Source organism: Chlorocebus sabaeus, chromosome 25 (genome assembly GCF_047675955.1).
Source record: "Chlorocebus sabaeus isolate Y175 chromosome 25, mChlSab1.0.hap1, whole genome shotgun sequence".
Lineage (NCBI taxonomy): Eukaryota > Metazoa > Chordata > Mammalia > Primates > Cercopithecidae > Chlorocebus > Chlorocebus sabaeus.
Window position 1 is genome coordinate 82,438,127 of NC_132928.1, and position 24,284 is coordinate 82,462,410.

Consider the following 24,284-nt stretch of genomic DNA (forward strand, 5'->3'; position numbering starts at 1 on the left):
CGGGGGAGAATTCCAAACATAGGAAATGACAAACAGCAGGTCCTCAAATAATGTTCGTTATAACATTGATTAGAAAAAACTTGATTCCCTGTTGGGGCCACTGCTGTGTGGAGTTTGCATGTTCTCCCTGTGTCTGCGTGAGTTTCCTCCAGGTATCCTGGTTTCCTCCCACATCCCAAAGCTGTGCACTTGAAGTTCATCGGTGTGTCTGCGTGGTCTCAGTTGGAGTGAGTGTGGGTGTGAATGTCAGTGTGCCCTACAATGGGATGGCGTCCTGTCCAGGGTAGGCTCCTGCCTGGAGCCCTGAGCTGCCAGAATGGGCTCTGGCCAACCACAGCCTTGAACTGGAATAAGTAGGTTAGAAAATGAATGAATGGATGGATGAATACAAACTATCGTAAAATAAAAATTTGTAAAGTAGACAGGACTATGACATGACAATAAACAATGCTGTAGGAAAGCGCTCAGAGAGCCACCATATTTGTGATTGTTGAGTTTTGAACTGTGTGATGGTAGAACGTGTTTCTTAACAATTTGGCAACATTAATTTCTTGATTTAAGCCATCACTATGATCGCCCTCACTCACTGATTCACCAAGAGTTGGGTAAATAATTACCTTGTGAGCCACCGCACCTGGCCCTAAGAGTTCTTTATGGCCGGGTGCGGTGGCTCAAGCCTGTAATCCTAGCTCTTTGGGAGGCCGAGACGGGTGGATCACGAGGTCAGAAGATCGAGACCATCCTGGCTAACACGGTGAAACCCCGTCTCTACTGAAAAATACAAAAAAAACTAGCCGGGCAAGGTGGCGGGCACCTGTAGTCCCAGCTACTTCGGAGGCTAAGGCAGGAGAATGGCGTAAACCTGGGAGGCGGAGCTTGCAGTGAGCTGAGATCCGGCCACTGCACTCCAACCTGGGAGACAGAGCGAGACTCCGTCTCAAAAAAAAAAAAAAAAAAAAGAGTTCTTTATATTCTAGATACAAGTTCTTTATCAAACATATGATTTACAAGGATTTTCTCCCGTTCTGTGAATTGTCTCAGATTCTTCATGATATCCTTAAAGCACAAAAGTTTACATTTTTATGAATTCCTAATTACTTATTTTTTTCCTTTGGTTCTGTGTGCTTTGGGTGTCATATCAAAGAAACCGTTGCCAAATCCAAAGTGACAAAGTGCCACACTGGTTTTCTTCCTATGCGTATTACAGTGTTAGCTCTTACATTTAAGTCTTTGGTCTGTTTTGAGTTTCTATTTGGTCTGTATTTGCAGTGAGTTCATTTTGTGGTGGGGGTCCAAATGAATTCTTTTATATCTGGAGATCTAGTTGTCCCAGCATAATTTGCTGAAAAGACTGTCGTTTCCCCCATTGAATGGTTTTGGCACTCGTTGAAAGTCAATTAAGAGTGAATGTGACAGTATATTTCTGGAATTTTAAATTCTATTCCATTGCCCTACATATTCATCCTTAGGCCAGCACCACACTTCTCCCATGGATCTCTGCAACGCACGATCAGGAGATGCCCTTATGAGCCCATGCCACCAGGGCCTTGGGTCCAATACACAGAGCTGTGTGGAGTCTCAGCAGAGCAGCCACTCAGGCACACACAGAGACCCAGGAGTTTTACATACTCTGGACCCGGGACCCCTACCAAGGTGGAAGATTTGTCCATACATATCCCTAGGAAGGGGGCTGAATCCAGGGAGCCAAGCAGCATTATTCGGTGGGCCCCAATTCCACAGCACCTAAGGAAAAATTCTAGAAAAATGTAAATCGTCAAAGTTGACCCAAAAAATACATATAGAATTTGAGTAATGTTTTAACTGAAAAGAAACAATTATTATTTAACAATCATTGAGGAGAAGAAAGCACTAGCACAGATAATTCCAATCCTAAACAGTGAGATGAAGTCATTAGCATACCCAAAATTCAGGCAAGAGCTATGTAAGAAAGGAAAATCATAATCATAAGCTGATCTTGTTCATGAATGTAGATGCCAGATTCTGAATAAAATATTATCAAATAAATTTAGCAATAGGCCAGGCATAGTGGCTCACACCTTTAATCCCAGCACTTTGGGGAGGCCGGGGCAGGCGGGTTGCTTGAGGCCAGGAGTTTGAGACCAGTATGGGAAACAGAGAGAGACCCTATCTCTGTACAAAAATTAAAAATTAGCCAAGTGTAGTGGCATGCACTTGTAGTCCTAGCTACTTGGGAGGCTGAGGCAGGAGGATTGCCCAAGCCCGGGAATTTGAGGCCACAGTGAGCTATGATCTTACCACTGTACTCTAGCCTAGGTAATACAGTGAGACCCTGTCTCTAAATAAATAAATACATAGCTCCAGTAATATATATGAAAAATATATGATATGTGATCAAGTTTATTTATACCAGAAGTGCAAGTTGTGTATAATATTTTTAAATGTTTTAATGTAATTTATTACATTAATAGCTTAAAGGAGTAAAATTAGATGATTATCTCAATAGGGACAAAATAAATCTTTATTTCAAAATTTTTTTTACTTCCTGCTTTCCTCGGCTTAGTAAAAAATGAAATAAAAAAATTTTAACCTCATACTATATGTAAAAATAATCTCAGATGAATTAAATATGTACTTATGAAAGGCTAAACTGAAAAAATTTAGAAATATAGAATATCTTTATTGTCTCAGGATAGTGAAGGATTTCTACAATTCAAAAGTTACTCAAACTATGCAAGTAAACATTTGATAAATTCAGCTCATTAATGAATATATGACCTGATGTTCAGCCTCATTAGTAATCAAAGAAAAATATTAATAGCCCAATGAGATCCATTTTACATATACCAGATTGATAAATATATTAAAGTTTTAGAAAGTCATTGGTGAGGATATGCAACAATGGAACATTAATGTGGATTGCTGATGGAAGGGTAAATTGGCACAACCAATTTGAAAGAATTTTACATTATCAGACAAAGTTAAAGAGGCACATCCCCCATGGTTACAAGCTCAATACCATTATATACCCTAGAGAAACCCATGCACAGTTACCTAAGGAGATGTGTAAAATAATATTTGTAGCAGCATTGTTTGCAATTGCAAAAAAAGAAGAAGAAAGAAACTTTTAATTTTCACTCATGGAGAAATGTATAATGAAGAAACCAAACATTCCTATTACTATTGGTTTAACTGTAAGTAACAGAAAACTTGATTAATAATGGTTTAACAACAACAAAAAATTTTTCTGCTGCTTAAAAAGAAGCCTAGAAGTAGCCAGTGGTTAAGGCCCTAGGCTTTTTCCACCTTCTTCTCCACTATCCTCAGTGTTGGCCTCATCTGTGGCCTCATGGTCACAAGATGGCTGCTGAAGCTCTAACAGCACAAGTCTTCACTCAGTGTGAGAAAGGTGGGTGACAGTGAGTGGCCAGCGTAGCAAAGAGGACCTTTTCCTTAATGGTGCTATCGTTTTGTCAGAAAAGAAAGTAACTGCACTGGGTGCAGTGGCACATGCCTGTAATCCCAGCACTGGGAGGCTGAGGTGGGCGGATTACCTGAGCTCAGGAGTTCGAGACCAGCATGGGCAACATGGCAAAACCATGCCTGTATGCACAAAATACAAAAATTAGCCGGGCATGGTGGCACACACCTGTAGTCTTAGCTAGCTGGGAGGCTGAGGTAGGAAGAATGCCCAAGCCCAGGAGTTTGAGGCTGCAGTAAACTATGATTGGGCCGCTACACTTCAACCTGGGTGGCAATGAGACCCTGTATCAAAAAGAGAAAGAAAAACGAAAAGAAAATAATTTCTTAGATGTCCTTATATATCTCATTGGCCACAGTGGGTTATATGGCCAATTCTAGCTACAAGAGAGACTAGAAAAAAAAAATCTGGCTTTTCCAGCCTATACAGTGTGAGGCCAGCAAAGACAAGGTAGTGCTTTTCAGTGGCGCTCACCGGTTTCTACCACAACAAAATCACCTGCGGTTCAACCAATAGATTGGCTTAGTCTTTTTCTTTTCTTTCTTTCTTTCTCCCCTTCCTTCCTTCCTTCCTTCCTTCCTTCCTTCCTTCCTTCCTTCCTTCCTTCCTTCCTTCCTTTCTTCCTTTCGACAGGGTCTCAGTCTGTCACCCAGGCTGGAGTGCAGTGGCATGACCACAGCTCACCACAACCTCAAACTCCTAGGCTCTAGCAATCCTCCCATCTCAGCCTCCCAAGTGGCATGTGTCACCATGCCTGGCCAATTTTTCCACTTTCTGTAAAGACAGGGTCTCCACCTGTTACCCAAGCTGGTCTTTATTTTTTTTTCTTCAACTTTCAAGTTGAGGGGCACAGCCGGTTTGTTATATAGGTAATATGTGCCATGGTGGTTTGCTGCACAGATCATCGCATCACCGAGGCATTACACCCAGTATCCATTAGCTCTTCTTCCTGAGGCTCTCCCTCTCCCCATTCCCCCCAACCAGCAGGTTCCCTGCATATGTTGTTCCCACTCACCCCACCATGTGTCCATGTGTTCTCATCATTCAGCTCCCACTTACAAGTGAGAACATGCAGTGTTTGGTTTTCTGTTCCTGCATTAGTTGGCTGAGCATAATGGCTTCCAGCTTCATCCATGGTTTACACCCCTGGTGTAAACATGCTAACAATGTATATACTATACAACAATGAAAATATACAAAACAACACTAATCAATATGAATGAATCTCACAAGCATAATGTGGACTGATAAAAGTAAGTCATAGAGGAAAGGTAAAGTGTAATTCCATTTATATAAAGTGCAACACTAGAAAAATTAAATAATACATTACTTAGTAATGGGTAAACTATGTTTTTAAATTTTTTTATTGTTAATTTTTGTGGGTACATAGTAGGTATATATATTTTGGGGGTTTATGAGATTTTGATAAAGGCATAAAATGTATAATAATCACATCAGGGTAAGTGGAGTATCCATCACCTTAAGCATTTATTCTTTGTATTACAATCTAATTATACTCTTTTAGTTATTTTTAAACGTCCAATTAAATTATTATTGACTGTAGTCACCCTGTTGTGATATCAAATACCACATCTTATTCTATTTTTTGAACTCATTAACCATCCCTACACTCTTCCACAACAACCCCCCACCACACACACACAGACACACACACACACACCCCACTCTTTCCAACCCCTGGCAACCATCATTCTACTCTCTATATCCAAGAGTTCAATTGATTTAATTTTTAGCTCCCACAAATAAGTGAGAATATGGTGAAGTTTGTCTTTTTGTGCCTGGCTTATTTCACTTAGCATAATGGCCTCCAGTTCTACCCATATTGTTGCAAATGACGGGATCTCATTCTTTTTTATGGCTGAATAGTGCTCCATTGTGTATATGTGCCACATTTTCTTTATCCATTTGCCTGTTGATGGACACTTAGGTTGTTTCCAAATCTTGACTATTGTGAATTGTGCTGCAATAAACATGGGAGTAGGTATCTCTTCAATATATTGAATTCCTTTTTTGGGGGTATATACCTAGCACTGGGATTGCTAGATCATATGGTAGTTCTATTTTTAGTTTTTTGAGGAGCTTCCAAACTGTTCTCCATAGTGGTTATACTAATTTACATTCCCACCCACACCGTACAGGGGTTCCCTTTCTCCGGCATTTGTTATTGCCTGTCTTTTGGATGAAATCCATTTTAACATGGGTGAGATGATATTTCATTCTAGTTTTGATTTGCATTTCTCTAATGATCAGTGATGTTGTGCACCTCTTCATGTACCTATTTGCCATTTTTATGTCTTCACCTAAGAAATGTCTATTTAGATCTTTTGCCCATTTTTATTTGGATTATTAGATTTTTTTCCTATAGTGTTGTTTGAGCTTTTTATGTATTCTGGCTATTAATCCCTTGTCAGATGGATAGTTTGCAAATATTTTCCCCCATTCTGTGGGTTGTCTCTTCAATTTTTTGATTGTTTCCCTTGCTGTGCAGAAGCTTTTTTTTTTTTTTTTTTTTTTTGAGTCTCACTTTGCAGAAGCTTTTTAATTTTGTGTGATTCTACTTCTACTTGTCCATTTTTGCTTTAGTAGCCTGTGCTTATGGGATATTGCTCAAGAAATCTTTGCCCACTCCAATGTTCTGGAGAGTTTCCTAAATGCAGTTTGAGGTCTTAGACTTAGGTCTTTAATTCACTTGTTTTTTGTATATGGCAAGAGATAGGGGGTCTAGTTTCATTCTTCTGCATATTGATATGTAGTTTTCCCAGCACCTTTTTTTTTTTTTTTTTTTTTTTTTTTTGAGACAGGAGTTTCACTCTTATCACCCAGGCTGGAGTACAATGGCATGATCTCGGCTCACTGCAACCTCCACCTCCCATGTTCAAGCGATTCTCCTGCCTCACCCTCCAAGTAGCTGGGATTACAAGCATGTGCCCACCACGCCCGCATAACTTTTGTATTTTTTAGTAGAGATGGGGTTTCCCCATGTTGGCCAGGCTGGTCTTGAACTCCTGACCTCAGGTGATCGCCACCACCTCGGCCTCCCAAATTGCTGGGATTACAGGCGTGAACCACCACGCCCAGCCCCCAGCACCATTTCTTGAAGAGACTGTCCTTTCCCCAATATATGTACTTAGTGCCTTTCTCAAAAATGAGTTCACTGTAGATGTATTGATTTGTCTCTGGGTCCTCTGTTCTGTTCCATTGGTCTATGTGTCTGTTTTTATGCCAGTACCATGCTGTTTTGGTTACTATAGCTCTGTGGTATAATTTGAAGTCAGGTAATGTGATTCCTCCAGTTTTGTTCATTTTGTTTAGAATAGCTTTGGCTATTCTGGGTCTTTGGTGGGTTCCATATAAATTCTAGGATTTTTTTTTTCCTATTTCTGTAAAGAATGTCTTTGGTATTTTGATAAGGGTTGCACTAAACCTGTAGATTGCTTTGGGTAGTGTGGACATTTTAACAATATTGAATCTTCCAATCCATGAACATGGAATATTTTCCTTTTTTGTGTCCTCTTTAATTTTTTGCATCAATATTTTATAGTTTTCATTGCAGAGATCTTTCAATTCTTTGGATATGTTAATTCCTATGTATTTAGTTTTAATTGTACCTATTGTAAACAGGATTACTTTTTTATTTCTTTTTCAGATTGTTTGCTCTTGGCATATAGAAATGCTACTGATTTTTTGTATGTTGATTTTGTATCCTACAACTTTTCTGAATTTATATGTAAGTTCTAATAGTTTTTTGATAGAGACTTCATGTTCTTCCAAATATAAGATTGTATCAGCCAGGCACGGTGGCTCATGCCTGTAATCCCAGCACCTTGGGAGGCTGAGGAGGGCAGATCATGAGGTGAGAAGTTCGAGACCAGCCTGACCAACATGCTGAAATCCTGTTTCTACTAAAAATGCAAAAAAAAAAAAAAAGCCAGGTGTGGTGGCACGCACCTTAATCCCAGCTACTCAGGAGGCTGAGGCAGGAGAATCACTTAAACCCAGGAGGCAGAGGTTGCAGTGAGGAGAGATTGAGCCACTGCACTCCAGCCTGGGTGACAGAGGGAGACTCCATCTCAAAAAAAAAAAAAAAAAGATTATATCTTCTGCAAGCAAGGATGATTTGACTTCTTCCATCCCAATCTGGGTGCCCTTCATATCTTTCTCTTGTCTGATTGCTCTAGCTAGGGCCTCCAGTACTGTTGAATAACAGTGGTGAAAGTGGGTATACTTGTGTTCCAGGTCTTAGAGGAAAGACTTTGAGTTTTTCCCCATTTAGTATGGTACTAACTGTAGATCTATCATATATGGCTTTTATTATGTTGAAGTATGTTCCTTCTATACCCAGGTTTAAAAATTTTTTTTTGTCATGAAGGGATGTTGAATTTTATCAAATGCTTTTCAGTATCAATTGAAATGATCGTATGACTTTTGTACTTCATTCTGTTGATACAGTGTATCACATTGATTGATTTGCGTATGTTGAACCATCCTTGCATCCCTTGGATAAATCCCACTTGGTCATAATGAATGATTTTTCTAATATGTCAATGACTTCGGTTTGTTAATTTTGTCTTAGATTTTTGCATCAGTGTTCATCAGGGATATTGACCTGTAGTTCTCTGTTTTTGATATGTCTTTTTCTGGATTTGGTACCAAGGTAATACTGGCCTCATAGAATGAGTTTCACAGTATTCCCACCTCTTCTATTTTTGGGGATAGTTTGAGTAAGATTGGTATTAATTCTTTAAATGTTTGCTGAAATTCAGCAGTGAAGCCATTGGGTCCTGGACTTTTCTTTGCTGGGAGACTTTTTATTATAGCCTCAATCTCGTTACCTGTTATTGGTCTGTCTAAATCTTAGATTTCTTCATAGTTCAATCTTGGTAGGTTGTATGTGTCTAGGAATGTATCCATTTCTTCTAGGTTTTCCAATTTAATGGCGTATAGTTGTTCATAGTAGCCTCTAATGATCCTTTGAATTTCTGTGGCATTGGTTGTAATGTCTTCTTTTTCGTCTCCAATTTTATTTATTTGAGTCTTCTGTCTTTTTGTTCTTAGTCTGGCTAGAAGTTTATTGATTTTATTTATCTTTTCAAAAAACAAATTTTTCCTTTCATTGATCTTTCGTATTGTTTTCTTCATTTCAATTTAATTTATCTCTGCTCTGATCTTTGTTATTTCTTCTAGTAATTTTGGGTTTGGTTTTCTCTTGCTTTTGTAGTTCTTTAAGATGTATCATTAGGTTGTTTGTTTGATGTTTTTCGACTATTTTTGGTATAGGCACTTATAGCTATAAACTTCTCTCAGTACTGCTTTTGCTGTATTCCATAGGTTTTGGTATGTGTCATGTTTCTCTTATGATTTGGTTCAAGAAATATTTCAATTCCTTCTTTCATCCATGCCTGTTGTCTGAACTATAATTGCCTGCCCTTCAATTCCCTCTTAATTTCTTCACTGACCCACTGGTCATTCAGGAGCATATTGTTTAAATTTGATGTGTTTAAATAGTTATCAAAATTCCTCTTGTTATTGACTTCTAGTTTTATTCTATTGTGGTCAGAGAAGATACTTTATATTTGAATTTTTTAATGTTCTAAGACTTGTTTTGTGGTCTAATATACGGTCTATCCTTGAGAACGATCCATGTGTTCAGGAGAAGAATGTGCAGTCTACATCTATTGAATAAAATGCTCTGTAAGTATCTCTTAGGTTCATTTGGTCTGTAGTGGAGATTAAGTCCAATGTTTCTTTGTAGATTTTCTGTCTGGATGATCTGTCCCATGCTAAAAGAGGGATGTTGAAGTGTCTGGCTATTATTGTATTGGGGTCTATCTCTCTCTTTAGCTCTAATAATATTTGCCTTATATATCTGGGTGCTTCAGTGTCAGTTGCATATATATTTACAATAAAGTTATGCCCTCTTGCTGAGTTGACCCCTTTATCATTATATAATAACCTTATTTGTCTCTTTTTATGGTTTTTGTCTTGTAATCTATTTTGTCTGATATAAGTATAGCTACTACTCCTATTTTGTTTTCCATTTGCATTGAATATATTTTTCCATTCTTTTATTTTCAATTTATTCATGTCTTTATAGGTTAAGCGTGTTTCTTTTAGGTAACAGATTGTTGAGTCTTGTTTTTTAATCCGTTCAGCCACTGTATGTCTTTTGATTGGAGAGTTTAGTCCATTTACATCCAATGTTATTATTGATTAAGTAAGGACGTACTTCTGTGATTTTGTTATTTGTTTTATGGTTGTTGTGTAGTCTTCTCTTCCTTTTTTTCTTCCCTTCTGTCTTCCTTTTAGTGACGGTGATTTTCTCAGGTGGTATGTTTTAATTTCTTGGTGCTTTTTATTTTTTGTGTAGCTGTTGTATGTTATTTGATTTGAGACTACCATGAAGCTTGCAAATAATTATAGCCCATTATTTTAAACTGATGACAACGCTGATTGCCTAAACAAATGAGAAATTTGAAAAGAAAACTAATAAGAATTCTACACTTTAACCTTGTCCCCCCGCTTTTAAACTTCTTGTTGTTCGTATTTACATCTTATTGTACTGTCCATGTCTTGGAAGTTGTTGTAGTTACTATTTTTGATTGGTTCCTCTTTTAGCCTTTCTACTTAACATGTGACTAATTTACACACAGCAATTACAGTATTTAATATCCTGTGTTTTTCTGTGTACTTAAAATCAGCAGTGAGTTGTGTGTCTTCAGATGATTTCTTACTGCTCACTAATGTCTTTTTCTTTTGAATTAAAGATCTCCCTTTAGCATTTCTTGTAGGACAGATCTTGTGTTGATGAAATTCCTCAGCTTTTGTTTGTCTGTGAACATCTTTATTTCTCCTTCATGTTTGAAGGATATTTTCCCCAGATTTACTATTCTAGGGTACAATATTTTTTCCCTCAGCACTTTAAATATATCATGCCACTCTCTCCTTGCCTGTGAGGTTTCCACTGAGAGACATATTGGACCTCCATTGTATGTTAGTTGTTTCTTTTCTCTTGCTGCTTTTAGGATCCTTTCTTTATCCTTCACCTTTAGTAGTTTGATACTAAATGTCTTGAGGTAGTCTTCTTTGGGTTAAATCTGCTTGGTGTGCTGTAACCTTCTTGTTTTTCTTGAGGTTTGGGAAGTTCTCTGCTATTATCGCTTTGAATAACCTTTCTACCCCATCTCTGTTTCTGCCTCCTCTTTAAGGCCCATAACACTTAGATTTGCCCCATTGAGGCTATTTTCTAGATCTTGTAAGCATACTTCATTCTTTTTTTTTCTTTTTTCTATTGTCTTCTCTGATTGTATATTTTCAAATAGCCTGTTTTCAAGCTTACTAATTCTTTGTTCTGCTTGATCAATTCTGCTATTAAGAGACTCTGATACATTCTTCAGTATGTCAATTGCATTTTTCAACTCCAGAATTTCTGTTTCTTTTTAATTATTTCAAACTCTTTTTTTTTTTAAAGTTTATCTGATAGGATCCTGAATTCCTTCTCTGTATTATCTTGAATTTCTCTTGAGTTTCCTCAAAATAGCTATTTTGAATTCTGTGTTAGAAAGACCACATATCTCTTTCTCTCTGTGAGAGGTCCCTGTTGCTTTATTTACTTCCTTTGATGAAGTTATGTTTTTCTGGATGGTCTTGATGCCTGTGGTTGTTCACTGATGTCTGGACATTGAAGAATTAGGTATTTATTGTTGACTTCACAGTCTGAGCTTGTTTTTACCTATCCTTCTTGGGAAGACTTTCCAGGTATTCAAAGGGACTTGGGTGTTGTGATCTAAGTGTTTGGTCACTGCAGCCATATCTGCATTAGGAGGCATCCCAAGCCCAGTAATGCTGTGACTCTTGGTGGTCTTGGAAAAAATCTGGAAAAATTCTCTGAATTACCAGGCAAACACTCTTGTTCTCTTCTCTTACTTTCTGCCAAACAAACAGAATCTCTCTCTCTCTCTCAGTGCCGAGCTGCCTGGAGCTGGGGGAGGGGTGACACAGCACCCCTGTGGCCCCTGCCACTGGGACTGCACTGGGTCAGACCTGAAGCTAGCACAGCACTGGATCTCACCCAAGGCCTGCTGTAACCTGGCTACCACCTATGTTCGCTTAAGGCCCTAGGGCTCTACAATCAACAGATGATGAAGCCAGCCACTCTTGTGTCTTTCCCTTAAGGGCTGCAAGTTCCCCCAGGCCCCATGTGGGTCCAGAGGTACCATCTGGGACCCAAGGCCTGGAGTCAGAAACCTTAGAAATCTACCTGGTGCTGTATTTTTCTGCAGCTGAACTGGCACTCAAACCACAAAACATAGCCCTTTCCACTCCTCTCTTTCCTTTTCACAGACAGAGGAGTCTTTTCCTGTGGCCGCCACCACCACAGGCCCACAATGAGTGCTGTCAGGCTACAATTAATGTTAACTTAAGGACCAAAGGCTTTTTAGTCAGCTTGTGGTGAATGCTGCCAGGCTTGGGACTCACCTTTCAGGGCAGTTGGTTCCCCTCTAGCCCAAGGCAAGTCTAAAAGTGCTGCAAGTGCTGGAAATGGGGACCCTAAGAGAACCAATACCTAGAATTGGGGACCCTAAGAGCCCGCTTGGTACCCTACTCCACTGTGGCCAAGCTGGTACCTAAGCTGCAAGACAAAGTCCCTTTCACTCTTCCTTCTGCTTTTCTCAAGCTACCACAGCTGGGAACGTGCTGGGTCACACATGAAGCTGGCACATCTCAGAGTCTCATCCAACACCCGTGGTGTGTACTGCTTAGCTACCTCTGCTGTTTATTCAGGGCCCAAGAGCTGGTGATGAATCCTGCCAGGACTGGGTCCTTCTCTTCAAGGCAGCAGGTTCCTTTCTGGCCCAGGGTGTGTCTAGAAATGTCATCTAGGAACTAGGGCCTGGAATGGGGCCCTCAGAACTGCCCAGTGTCCTTTCTGCTGTGGCTGAGCTGATATCCAAGTTGTAAGACAAAGCCCTTTGTACTCTTCCCTCTCCTCTCCTCTCCTCAAGCAGAAGGAAGGAGTCCCTTTCATAGCTGTGAGCGGTGTTGCCTAGCGTTGGGGAGGGGTGGCACAAGCACTCCATTAGCGACCCAGGGTGGTGTCTCACTAGGTTGCATGCCACCCCTGTCCACTGGCTCTGAGCCCAGTGCAGCACTAGGTCTTGCCTAGGAGTTGCAGTCTTTGTGGCCTAGACTATCTTTCAAGTTTATTTAGGACTCCAGAGAACTTTAGCCTGTGATGGCAAGGCTTGCCAAAACTCATGTTCCCACCATGAGGATGGGCAATTCTCTCTGGCTAGGGCTGGTCAAAATGTTCCCTCTGTGGGTATCGTCTGAGTTCTGCCTGGTGTTGCTTTCCACTGTGACAGGGCAGCACTGAATTCCGATGGAAAGTCCCTCAATCACTGTACTCTTGTCTCCCCAAAGCACACAGATTCATTGTCTGCACGATGCAGCTACTACTGAGAGATGGGGAAGGGGTGATGTTGGCAACTCAAGACTGGCAACTCGAGACTGTCTTTCCCACCTTCTTCAGTGTCTGTTTCCTTGATATGATGTTAAAACCAGATACTGTGATTACTCACTTGATTTTGGCTCTTATGAAGTTGCTTTTTTGGGTAGATAGTTGTTAAATTTCATGTTCCTATGGAGAAGATGATTGGTGAAGGCTTCTATTCATCCATCTTGTTCTGCCTCCATCCTCTAACTAGTTTTTTAAAGCATGTGAATTGACTTTTGTGTGAACTTTGTATCCTGCAGGTATAATTTTTATTAGTTCCAGGAGTTTTCTTTTTCTGTTCTTTAAGATTTTCTAAATAGTTGTTTATGCCATCTGCAAACAAAAACCAGTTTTATTTATTCCATCCCAATCTGAACACCTTTTATTTCACTTTCTTATGTTAGCTAGCATTTCCAATGCTATGTTGAATAGAAATAGTGAGAGGAGACATCCTTGTCGTGTAGCCAGTCTTAGGAGGAGAGCACCTAGTTTCTCATTGTTAAGTTTTTGTATGCTTTCTTTAGACTCTTTTTATCAAGTTTAAGAAGGTCCCCTCTGTTGCTAGTTTGCTTAGAGTTTTTAGCATGAATGAGTGTTGACTTTGTCAAATGCTTTTCCTGCATCTACTATATGATTTTTCTTCTTTAGCCTATTAATTTGGTGGATTACATTAATTTATTTTTGAATGTGGGACCAGCCTTGCATACCTGGAGTAAATCTCATTTGGTCATGATGTGCAATTCTTTTTACACGTTGTTGGATTTAAAAGGTCTGTAGCTTTCCTTTCTTGTGATGTCTTTGTTTTGGTATTAGGGCAATGCTGGCTGGCCTCATAGAATGAGTTGGGAAAAATTCCCTCTGCTTCTATTGGAAGAGTTTCTAGAGAATTAGCATTATTTGTTCCTTCAGTGTTAGCATTCAGTAGCCTAAAAAGAAAGTCACTGGGCCTGGTGCTTTGTTTTGGAAGATTATTAATTATTTTTCCAGTTTATTTAACAGATACTGCTCTTTATGTGAATTTGACTTCTAGTTTAATTACATTGTGGTTTGAGACCATACTTTGTATGATTTCTATTCTTTTAAATTTTGTTAAGGTGCATTTTATGGCCCGGCATATGGTGCATCTTGGTGAATACTTGTGTAGGACTGAGAAAAATATGTATTCTCCTGTTGTTGGATGAAGTAGTCTATAAGTATCCATTGAATCCAGTTGATTGATTAGTTCAGCTATGTCCTTACTGATTTTCCGCCTGCTGGATCTGTTAATTAATGATAGAGAGTTGTTGAAGTTGCAAGAGATAATAGTGGATTTTTCTATTTCTCTTTGCACTTCTATGTTGTTAAGACATATATGTGGCAAAACTAGGTGTAAAGATGCATGGGAGGCCAGGCACAGTTGCGCAGACCAGTAATGCCAACACTTTGGGAGACCAAGGTGGGAATATTGCTTGAGCCCAGGAGTTCAAGGCCAGCCTAGGCAACGTAAGGAGACCCTGTCTCTTTAAAAAAAAAAAATTGTTTTAATTATCTGGGCATGGCGGTTTGCACCTGTGGTGCTAGCTACCTGGGAGGTTGAGGTGGGAGGCTTTCTTGAGCCCAGGAGACTGAGGCTGCAGTGAGCCATGATCTTGCCACTGCACTCCAGCCTGGGTGGAAGAGTGAGACCCTGTCTCCCCACCAAAAAAAAAAAAAAAAAAAAAAAAAAAAACCATGGGAATATAAACAGAAATGCAATCACTAAATCAGGTCAGTGATTACCTGTGAGCAGGTGAGGGAGGTAGGGAAGGTGAGGCGTACAGGAAATTTTTAAGGTATTGGTAATGTTCTGATTCTTGATCTGGGTGATTAACAGACAGGTGTTCGTCTTAGTGTTCTTTAAATGGTGTATGTGCATTATATACTCTTTTGTATAGTGATACAATCATAATGAAATTAAGTTATACTTTAAAATAAATATAAGGAAAATATGCATAGGTAGAGAATTCAGAGAACTATTTAGAATATGTAGCCTTGGATGTCATAACATTCCATTAACATGAATGACTACTATGAGCTTAGGAAATATTATTCTTATAAAAGATATATTTTGTGGTAAAACAAGAAAGAAAAACACAAGAGGTAGTAGTTGTGCAGGACCTGAAAGAACACGTGTAGTACAGGGAAGGAGAAGAGGGAAGTGGGTACTCCAAGAGAGGCGAAGACTATCAACAGTTTTGGAATGAGGAAAGAACACATCTGAAATATAATATGGCAAATGAAATTGATTAGCAAAGAAAAGGAAAAACATGGAGATTCCCAGAAAATCATTTGGAAATGTTCGAGGGTTTTTTTCCTGTATATAATTAAGGGCCACCGAAGCTCCTAAGCAGGACATAACAAGGCTGGGTACAGTGCTGTCACCCTCGGGAGGCTAACACAGGAGGATGTCTGGAGCCCGGGAGTTTGAGACCAGCCTGGGCAACATAATGAGACCCCCATCTCTTCTTTTTAAAAAATCTTTTCAAAAGAACAAAAGGAACATGGCTTACGGAAACTTAGTTAAATGAAGATAAATTAAAACATGGCAGATTAAGTATGTTTATTTATCTCTATTCTCTCCCAAAATCTTACCAAAATGACAGGGAGAAAAAAAATGTTTTAAGGTTACAAACCTATGAAGTCAAAAATTGGAAGGGAGACAAGAACAAAAGATAGAAAGCAGAGGGAGAAGTGGTAGCTGAGTAGGTTTAGCAATTCTGTTAAGTAAGCACTTACAGAAGAGAATTCTAAATTGGTGGGAAGTTGCATCAGCAAGATGGTAGAACTGGAGTTCTCTGGCCCAACTCCCCACACCCCTAGAAATCCAGCTAGCAACTATCCACAAACAAGAATACCTTTGCCAATATCCAAGAACTCAGAAGTAAAGCTGAAACACCCTGTTGGACTGCAGAACTAAGAAAAGCTATATTCAAAGGGTAAGAGGAATTGTTTCTCTTTGACCATGTCACGTATCTCCCAAGCTACACAGTGCCACACACAGATTCCCCTAGGCCCACAGTTTCCCCCATGGGGAAAGATAGTAAAGTTGGATATTCAACTTTTCCACCATTCTGGGACCCTTCATGGGAGGCTTAGTCCTGTCTCACCCCACAGAACACACTGGGAGTGCTGGCAGGGCTAGACCACCCGGGATCAGTTAGAAATGAAGAACGAGGCCTGGAGCACACAGCAACCAGCAACCAGCACGTGACATTAGTGATGACTCTACATTCTGGCAAATGGGGCACCACACCAGAGGGACTAGCCAACAGCATCACTCTGCAAGAAACATGGTCCACAGGTCTGCCAACGTCATGTCGCTAGCCAGCTTCCCCATCCAGCCCCAGCATTCTCCTTAAACCTTCCCCAGGCCAGAAGGCAGGTGCAGGTCTGTGTTTTCCTCTGGAGGGAGCATCTGGCCCCACTCAACTGCAGAGGTAGAGCAGTGTTCCACCCAAGCCCTGGTGCTTTCCTGAAGCCTTCCCCCTAGCAGGAGGCAAGTGTGGGTCGGCATTTACCGGCAGAGGGAGTATCTGGCCTCACACAACACCAACAGCTGAGTGGCGACTCTACCACACCTTGATGCTGTGCTTTTCTGTTTTTAAATTTTAGATTCAAGGTGTATGTGTGTATGTTTGTTACATGGATATACTGAGTAATGGTGATATTTGGGCACCTAGTGTACCCTTTACCCAAATAGTGAGCATTGTACTCAATAGGCAATTTTTTAACCCTCACTCCCCTCCCACTCTGTCCCTTTATGGAGTCCCCACTGTCTATTATTTCCATCTCTATGTCAGTGTGTACTTGTTGTTTAGCTCCCACTTACTTGTAAGTGGGAACATGCAGTATTTGATTTTCTGTTTCTGAGTTATTTCACTTAAGATAATGGCATCCAGCTTCATTTATGTTGCTGCACAGGACATATTTTATTCTTTTTTATGGCTGCATAGTATACCATGATGTATAAGACTACCCTGGATCTAAAGATAAGCTCAGCCAATGCATGTGTGTGGAGCATAGCCTCTGGCCCTGTCCACTCTGTACACCTCACCTAGCCTTGGATCCCAGCATGGAGCCCTGCCCAACTACAGATTCCAAACAACAATACGATAGGTATGTGGAAAAAAGTGCAGCGTCTCTCATCATGAGGGAAATGCACATTCAAAGCACAGCAAGGTATCACCTCATACCTATTAGAGTGACTTTTATCAAAATGACAAAAGATAACAAGTGTTGGTAAAGATGTGGATGAAAAGTATCCCTGGTACATTGTTGCTGGGAATATAATTTAATATAGCCATTATGGGAAATGGTATGGAAGTTTCTCAAAAAACTCAAAATAGAATTACCAGCAATCCACGACAGCTACCAGTGGGATCCAGCAATCCCACTTCTAAGTGTGTATCCAAAGGAATTGAAATCAGTATGTAGAAGGGATATCTGCATTCCCGTGTTCACTGATTCACAATAGCTGAGTTATGGAAGCAACCTGTGTGTCCATCAGAAGATGCATGGATAAAGAAGATGTGATATATGTACACAATGGAATACTATTCAGCCTTCTAAAAAGAAGGAAATTCTGTCACTTGCAACAACGTAGGGAAACCTGGAGGACATGACACTAAGAGAAATGAGCCAGGCACAGAACGACAAATACTGTATGATCTCACTTACATGAAAATGCTAAAAAAGTTGACCTCATAGAAGTAGAGAGTAGAATGATGGTTACCAGAGCCAAGGTGGGGGATGGGGGAGGGTGTGAAAAGGAGGAAGTATTAATCAAAGGGTACAAAAGTTCAGATTTATAGGAGGAATAAGTTTTCAGATTATTGTGCATCAGGGTAACTATAGTCAATAACAGTATGTGTGTGTGTGTGTGTGTGTGTGTGTGTGTGTGTGTATAAAATAATATGGTAGGAACACCCCAGTGTGCATTCAGCCCTTTTTTCCAGCCCTGCTCCCTAAATATGGAAATATAACATATATCCTCTTGACAAGATAAGAGAGGATTCTTCTTTGGATTAACTGATCAGACCTACTTAAAAGAACTTATATTATGAGGTGTGGGGAGAAACAGTGGGTCACAATGGAAGCAAGAGGTATCATACGCTCAGTGATAAAGCTGACTCACACCTTGTCATGGCTCCTTTCTTAAATATTAGTGCACAGTGAAGGACCACCAGAAAATTACAGAAAGCCTGCAATATGATAGTCAGACACCTAACTCAATAACCAGAAAAATGGAAATCAGAAGAAACAGCACAAAGCAGGGAGCAAAAGAAAACTTCACAAAACATATACATAGTACACTTGAGCCTGTCTATAGACCCAAAAGCCCTTAAATAAAGAGGCAGCTGCATCCCCTTCAGGAAGGACCTTTATTCACCATAAAAATATATGTTGTGAATCTTTTCCCAGCCTACCTCAGAGGGACCTGTGACCTCTAACCAGGGTAATTGCACATTGGGGAAAAGGAAATATCAGACATTTCACAGCTTACTGGCTACTGGCTCTGAACTGACACTGATTCCAGGAGATCCAAAATGTCACCGTGGGCCTCCATCAGAGCACGGGCTGATGGAGGTTAGATGATCAATGGAGTTTTAACTCAGGCCTGTCTCACAGTGAATCCAGTGGTCTCCAAACCCATGCTGTGATTCTTCCTTCAGTTCTAGGATGCATACTTGGGATAATACTTAGCAGCTGACAGAATCCCCATGTTAGTTCCTGTCCTGTGAAGTGAGGATAATTATGGTGAGTAAGGCCATGTGGAAGGCACTAGCACTGCCTCTACCTTGGAAAATAGTAAATCAAAAGCAATGCTGAATTCCTGAAGGGATTGCAAAGACTAGTGCCACCATCAAGAAACTGGAAGATGCAGGGATGGTATGATTTCCACGTCCCCCTTCAACTTATGTATCTGGCTGGTGCAGAAGACAGATGGATGTTGGAGAATGATAGTGGGTTGTCATAAGCTTAACCAGGTGGTAACTCCAATTGCAGCTGCTGTACCAGATGTGTTTCATTGCTTGAGCAAATTAGCACATCCCTTGCTACATGCCATGCAGTTATTGATCTGGCAAATGCCTTTTTTTCCATCCCTGTCTATGAAGCCCAACAGAAACAGTTTACCTTCCATGGGCAAGGCCAGCAATACACCTTCAATGTCCTACCTCAAGGGTATATCAACTCTCTAGCCCTATGTCATAATTTAGTTTGCAGGCATCTTGGTCACCTTTCCCTTTCATAAAATATCACACTGGTCCATTATATTGATGACATTATGTTGATTGGACATAGTGAGCAAGAGGTGGCAATGACCCTAGATATATTGGTAAGACATTCACAAGCTAAAGAGTGGAGAATAAATCCAACTCAAATTTGAGGCCTTCTACCTCCGTGAAATTTCTTGCATTCCAGTGGTGTGAGGCCTATCAAGATATCCCTTCTAAGGTGAAGGTTAAGTTGTTTGCATCTGGCACCTCCTATAACCAAGAAAGAGGCACAATGCCTAATGGGCCTCTTTGGATTTTGGAGGCAATATATTCCTCATTTGGGAATGTTATGCTGGGCCATTTCCCAGGTAGCCCAAAAAGCTATAAGTTTTCAGTGGGACCCAGGATAAGAGAAGGCTCTACAATAGGTCCAGGCTGCTGTGCAAACTGCTCTGCCACTTGGGCCATTTGATCTAGCAGATAGGGATGGTATATAGAGCCTTTGGCAGGCCCTTACAGGTAAATTGAACCACACTCCCTTTGGATTTTGGAGAAAGGCCCCTTTCATCATCCTTGGATAACTACTCTCCTTTTAGGAGACAATTCTTGGGCTACTATTGGGCTTTAGCAGAGACCGAATGCTTGACCATGGGCCACCAAGTTACCATGCAACCCTAGCTGTCCATCATGAACTGGGTGTCACTTGACTCAGCGAGTCATAATGTTGGACATGCACAGCAACACAATACTCCATTATCAGATGGAAGTGGTATATACATGATTGGACCCTAACAGGCCCTCAAGGGACAAGTAAATTTTAGGGGAAGTGGCCCAAATTTGCATGGTTCCTACTGCTGCTACACTGTCTTCTCTCTCCCCATTTGCACCTATGGTCTCATGGGGCATTCCCTACAATGAGTTAACAGAGGAAAAGAAAATTTGGGCCTGGTTTACAGATGGCTTTGCATGCTATGCAGCAGCACCAAAAAGTGGACAGCTATAGGAACATAGCCCCTTTCTGGGCATCCCTGAAGGAGAATGCTAAGGGAAATTGACTCAATCTCTGGCCTGCATCACTGCCAGCTCACTACAGAGGCCTTAGGTTTTGGAGAAACCTCAGCAGCAGGCAGATCTTAGAGGCTGTGGACTTCCGATGCATCCCATCACTACATCATCTTCAGTGGCCAAGGGTTTCCAGCTTGGTGCTATACCAACTGTGATGGTCCTGGGCTTAAGGTGCCCCCCAGTGTTTCAGTGGCTACCATGGTCATAGGTTTATGGGCCATACCAGCTGACCCACCTAGAATCTCTGGACAGGCTTACTGTTGAATTGTGTTCCCAGACAAAACTATACTGTGAAGATTGGAATAAATATCTACTACTTCAATGCACAGATATCAATGCGTGACCAGAAAGATCAAAAAAATCAGGGAAATGTGGTGTCCCCAAATGGACAAACTAAAGTGCCAGTGACTGGCCCTAAAGAGATAGAGATGTATGAACTGTCTGACATATAATTCAAAATAACTGTTTTAAGGAAGCTTACTGCACTTCAAGAAAATACAGAGAAACAGTTCGACAAAATGAGGAAACAATACATGATCAGAATGATAAATTTAATAGAGATTGATTTTTTTAATCAAACAAAAATGCAAGTGCTGAAAAATAAGTGAGCAAAATGAAAAATGCAATAGAGAGCGTCAACAGCCAGTTGATCAAGGAGAAGAAAATATCTGTGAACCTGAAGACAGACTACTTGAAAATATACAGTTATGGTGGAAAAAAGAATCAAAAGAATGAAGAAAGCCAGTGGGATTTATGGAACAGCATCAAAATAGCAAATGCTTAAGTCATTGGGGTTTAAGAGGGAGTAGAGATTTGCAGTGGGGTAGAAAGTTTACTTAAAGAAATAGGAAACTTTTGAAACCTGCAGAAAATTATAATTATCCAGGTACATAAAGATTAAAGGTCATCAGTCAGATTCAATCCAAATAAGACTACCCCAAGACTTATTGTAATCAAATTGTCAAAGATGAAAGACAAAGAGAGGATCCTGAAAGAAGCAAGAGAAAAGAAGCAAATAACATATGAGGGAGTTCCCATACACCTAGCTTCAGACTTCTCAGCAGAAGTCTTACAGGCAAGAAGGGAATGGGATGATACATTCATATTCAAAGTGCTGAATAAAGAAAAGTCAACCAAGAATACTGTGCTCGGCAAGCCATCCTTCAAAAATGAAGATTTTCACAGACAAACAAAATCTGAGGGAGTTTATCACCACTAGACCTGTCTTACAAGAAATACTAAAAGGAGTGCATCAAACTGAAAGAGAAGGATGCTAATGAGTAATATGAAAACATCTGAAATATGCCTAAAATAGGTCAAATTTAGAATATTCTAATACTGTAATGATGGTTTGTAAATGACTTATTGTATAAAAGTTAAAAGCCAAAATTATTAAAAATAATAACCACAATAATTGGTTAAGGTATATGCAATATAAAAAGACATAAATCATGATTGTGAGGAAGAGTAGAGTAAAATATAGAAAAAATTTCAATCTAAGTTGTTATTAGCTTAAAATAACCTATTATAGCTATAAGATGTTATGTGTGAGCCTCATGGTAACCACAAAGCAAAAACCTACAATAGAGTCACAAAAATAAAATGGAAGGAATAAAATCATGCTACTAGAGGAAATCTCTTAGCCAAAAGAAAGATAGTAAAACAGGAAGAAAGGATCTATAAAGCAACTAAAAAACAATTTTAAAATGGAAGTAGAATTACATTGAATGTAAGTGGATTAAATTCTCAAAAGACATAGAGTGGCTGATTGAACTGAAAAATAAGACCCAATTACAAGCTGCCACTTCACCTGTGAGGACACACATAAACTGAAAGTAAAGGGATGGAAGAAGAAATGACCAGACATGCTATTATATACCAATCCATGGACCGCAGCCAATGGTTTGGCTGGATGATTAGGTACTTCAAAAGAATATGATTGGAAAATTGGTGACAAATAAATATGGGGAAGAGGTATGCAGATAAACCTTTCTGAGTGTGCAAAAATTGTGAAGATACTTGTATCCCATGTGAATGATCACTAAAGAGTGATGTCAGCAGATGAAGATTTAACAATTAAATGTATAGGATGACCCATTCTGTGCATACCAGTCAGCCTGTTTCTCCAGTCACTGTTGTCATCACCCAATGTACTCATGAAAGAAAGTAGCCCTGGTAGCAGAAATTGAGGTTATTCATGGGCTCAGCAACATGGACTTTCACTCACCAAGGCTGATCTGGCTATGGCCGTCTCTGAGTACCCAATCTGCCAGCAGCAGATACGAACAGTGGACCCCCAATATGACACCATTCTGTGTGGTGATTAGCCAGCTAACTGGTGGCAGGCTGACTACACTGAACCATTTCCATCATGGAAGTGCAGTGTTTTGTTCTTACTGGAATAGACTCTTACTTTGGATGTGAATTTGTCTTCCTTACACACAATCCTTCTGCCATAATTATCATCCGTGGACTTACAGAATATCTTATCCACTCTCATGGTATTTCATTTATTTTCAAAGCAAGAGAAGACAGCACTGGATCCATGCTCCTGGAATTCACTGGTTTTACCATGTTCTCCAGCTGGCATGATGGAATAGTGAAACGGTCTTTTGAAAACTCAATTACAGTGACCCCAGGTGACAATACCTTGAATGGCTAAGCAAGATTTGCCAGAAGGCTATATATGCTCTGAGTCATGCCTAATATATGGTGTTGTTTTTCCGATTGCCAACATTCTCAACTCCAGGAGTCAGGGTGGAAATGGGAGTGGCAACACTCACTATTACCCCTAGAGACCTATTAGCAGACTTTTGCCTCCAGTTCCTAGGACTTTATGCTCTGCTGGCCTACCACCTCACCACTTTGGGCTCCTCATGGCTCTAAGTCAGCAGGCAAAGACAGGAGACACTGTGTTTGCTGGAGTGATTTATCCAGACTACCAAGGGGAAATTGGAATACTATTCCACAATGTAGATAAGGCAGACTATGTCTGAAATACAGGAGATCCCTTATGCATCTCATAATATTACCATGCTCTGTGATTAAGGTCAGTGGAAAACTGTACAAACCCATTCCAGCCAAGACTACCAATGGCCCAGACACTTTAGGAATGGAGATTTGAGTTATCCCTCAGGTAAAGAACCATGACCAGCTGAGGTTCTCACAGAAGGCAGAAGTAATACAGAATGGGTAGCAGAGGAAGTCAGCTGTAAATACCAGCTTATAACCACATAACCAGTTATATAAATGCGGAATGTAATCGTCATGAGTATTTCCTCCTTATTTTGTTAAGAATACATTTGTGTGTGTGTGTATATATATATACATATAGTTAACTTTTTACCATATAATTTAAGTTACAGAATATTGGGAGAAGAACAAACATCACTGAAGGACTTCAACCTCCTCTTCTGGAGAAGAGAGTAGTGCATTTTCAGTTGTTGTGCAGTATTGTGCCATGTTAGGTAGAATTATGACCTCATTATTGTCTTTATTTAGAGATACTTTGAGATGCATATGGGTGCCAAGTTGATAATGAATGGACTTGTAATGGTTAGTTGTATGCATCAACTTTACTGGGCTAGGGGATGCCCAGATAGCTGGTAAACATTATTTCTGGGTGTGTCTGTGAGGGTATTTCTGGAAGAGATTAGCATTTGAATTGGTAGACTTGAGTAAAGAAGATAACTCTCACCAGTGTGGTTGGGCATCATGCAGTCCATTGAGGGCTTGAATAGGACAAAAGGGCAAAAGAAGAGCAAATCCACTCTGTCTTCTTGAGTTGCAACATCCATCTTTTCCTGCACTCAGCCATTGGCTTTCCTGCTTCTCAAGCCTTCAGACTTGGACCAGGACTCACAACATTGGCATCCCAGTTTTGAGGTCTCTGGACTGAGACTGAGACTAACTCTGTTGGTTTTCCTGATTCTCACACCTTTGGACTTGGACTGGAACTACACCACTGGCTTTACTGGGCCTCTAATCTGGTAGACAGCAAATCATGGGA

General features: G+C 40.2%; 1 protein-coding gene across 15 annotated transcripts in view; it reads left to right on the forward strand.

Annotated features, from left to right (window-relative positions):
* The window catches only part of CATSPERE (catsper channel auxiliary subunit epsilon), a 178,293-nt gene that overhangs the window by 63,954 nt on the left and 90,055 nt on the right, over window positions 1–24,284 (forward strand). The window lies entirely within an intron of this gene.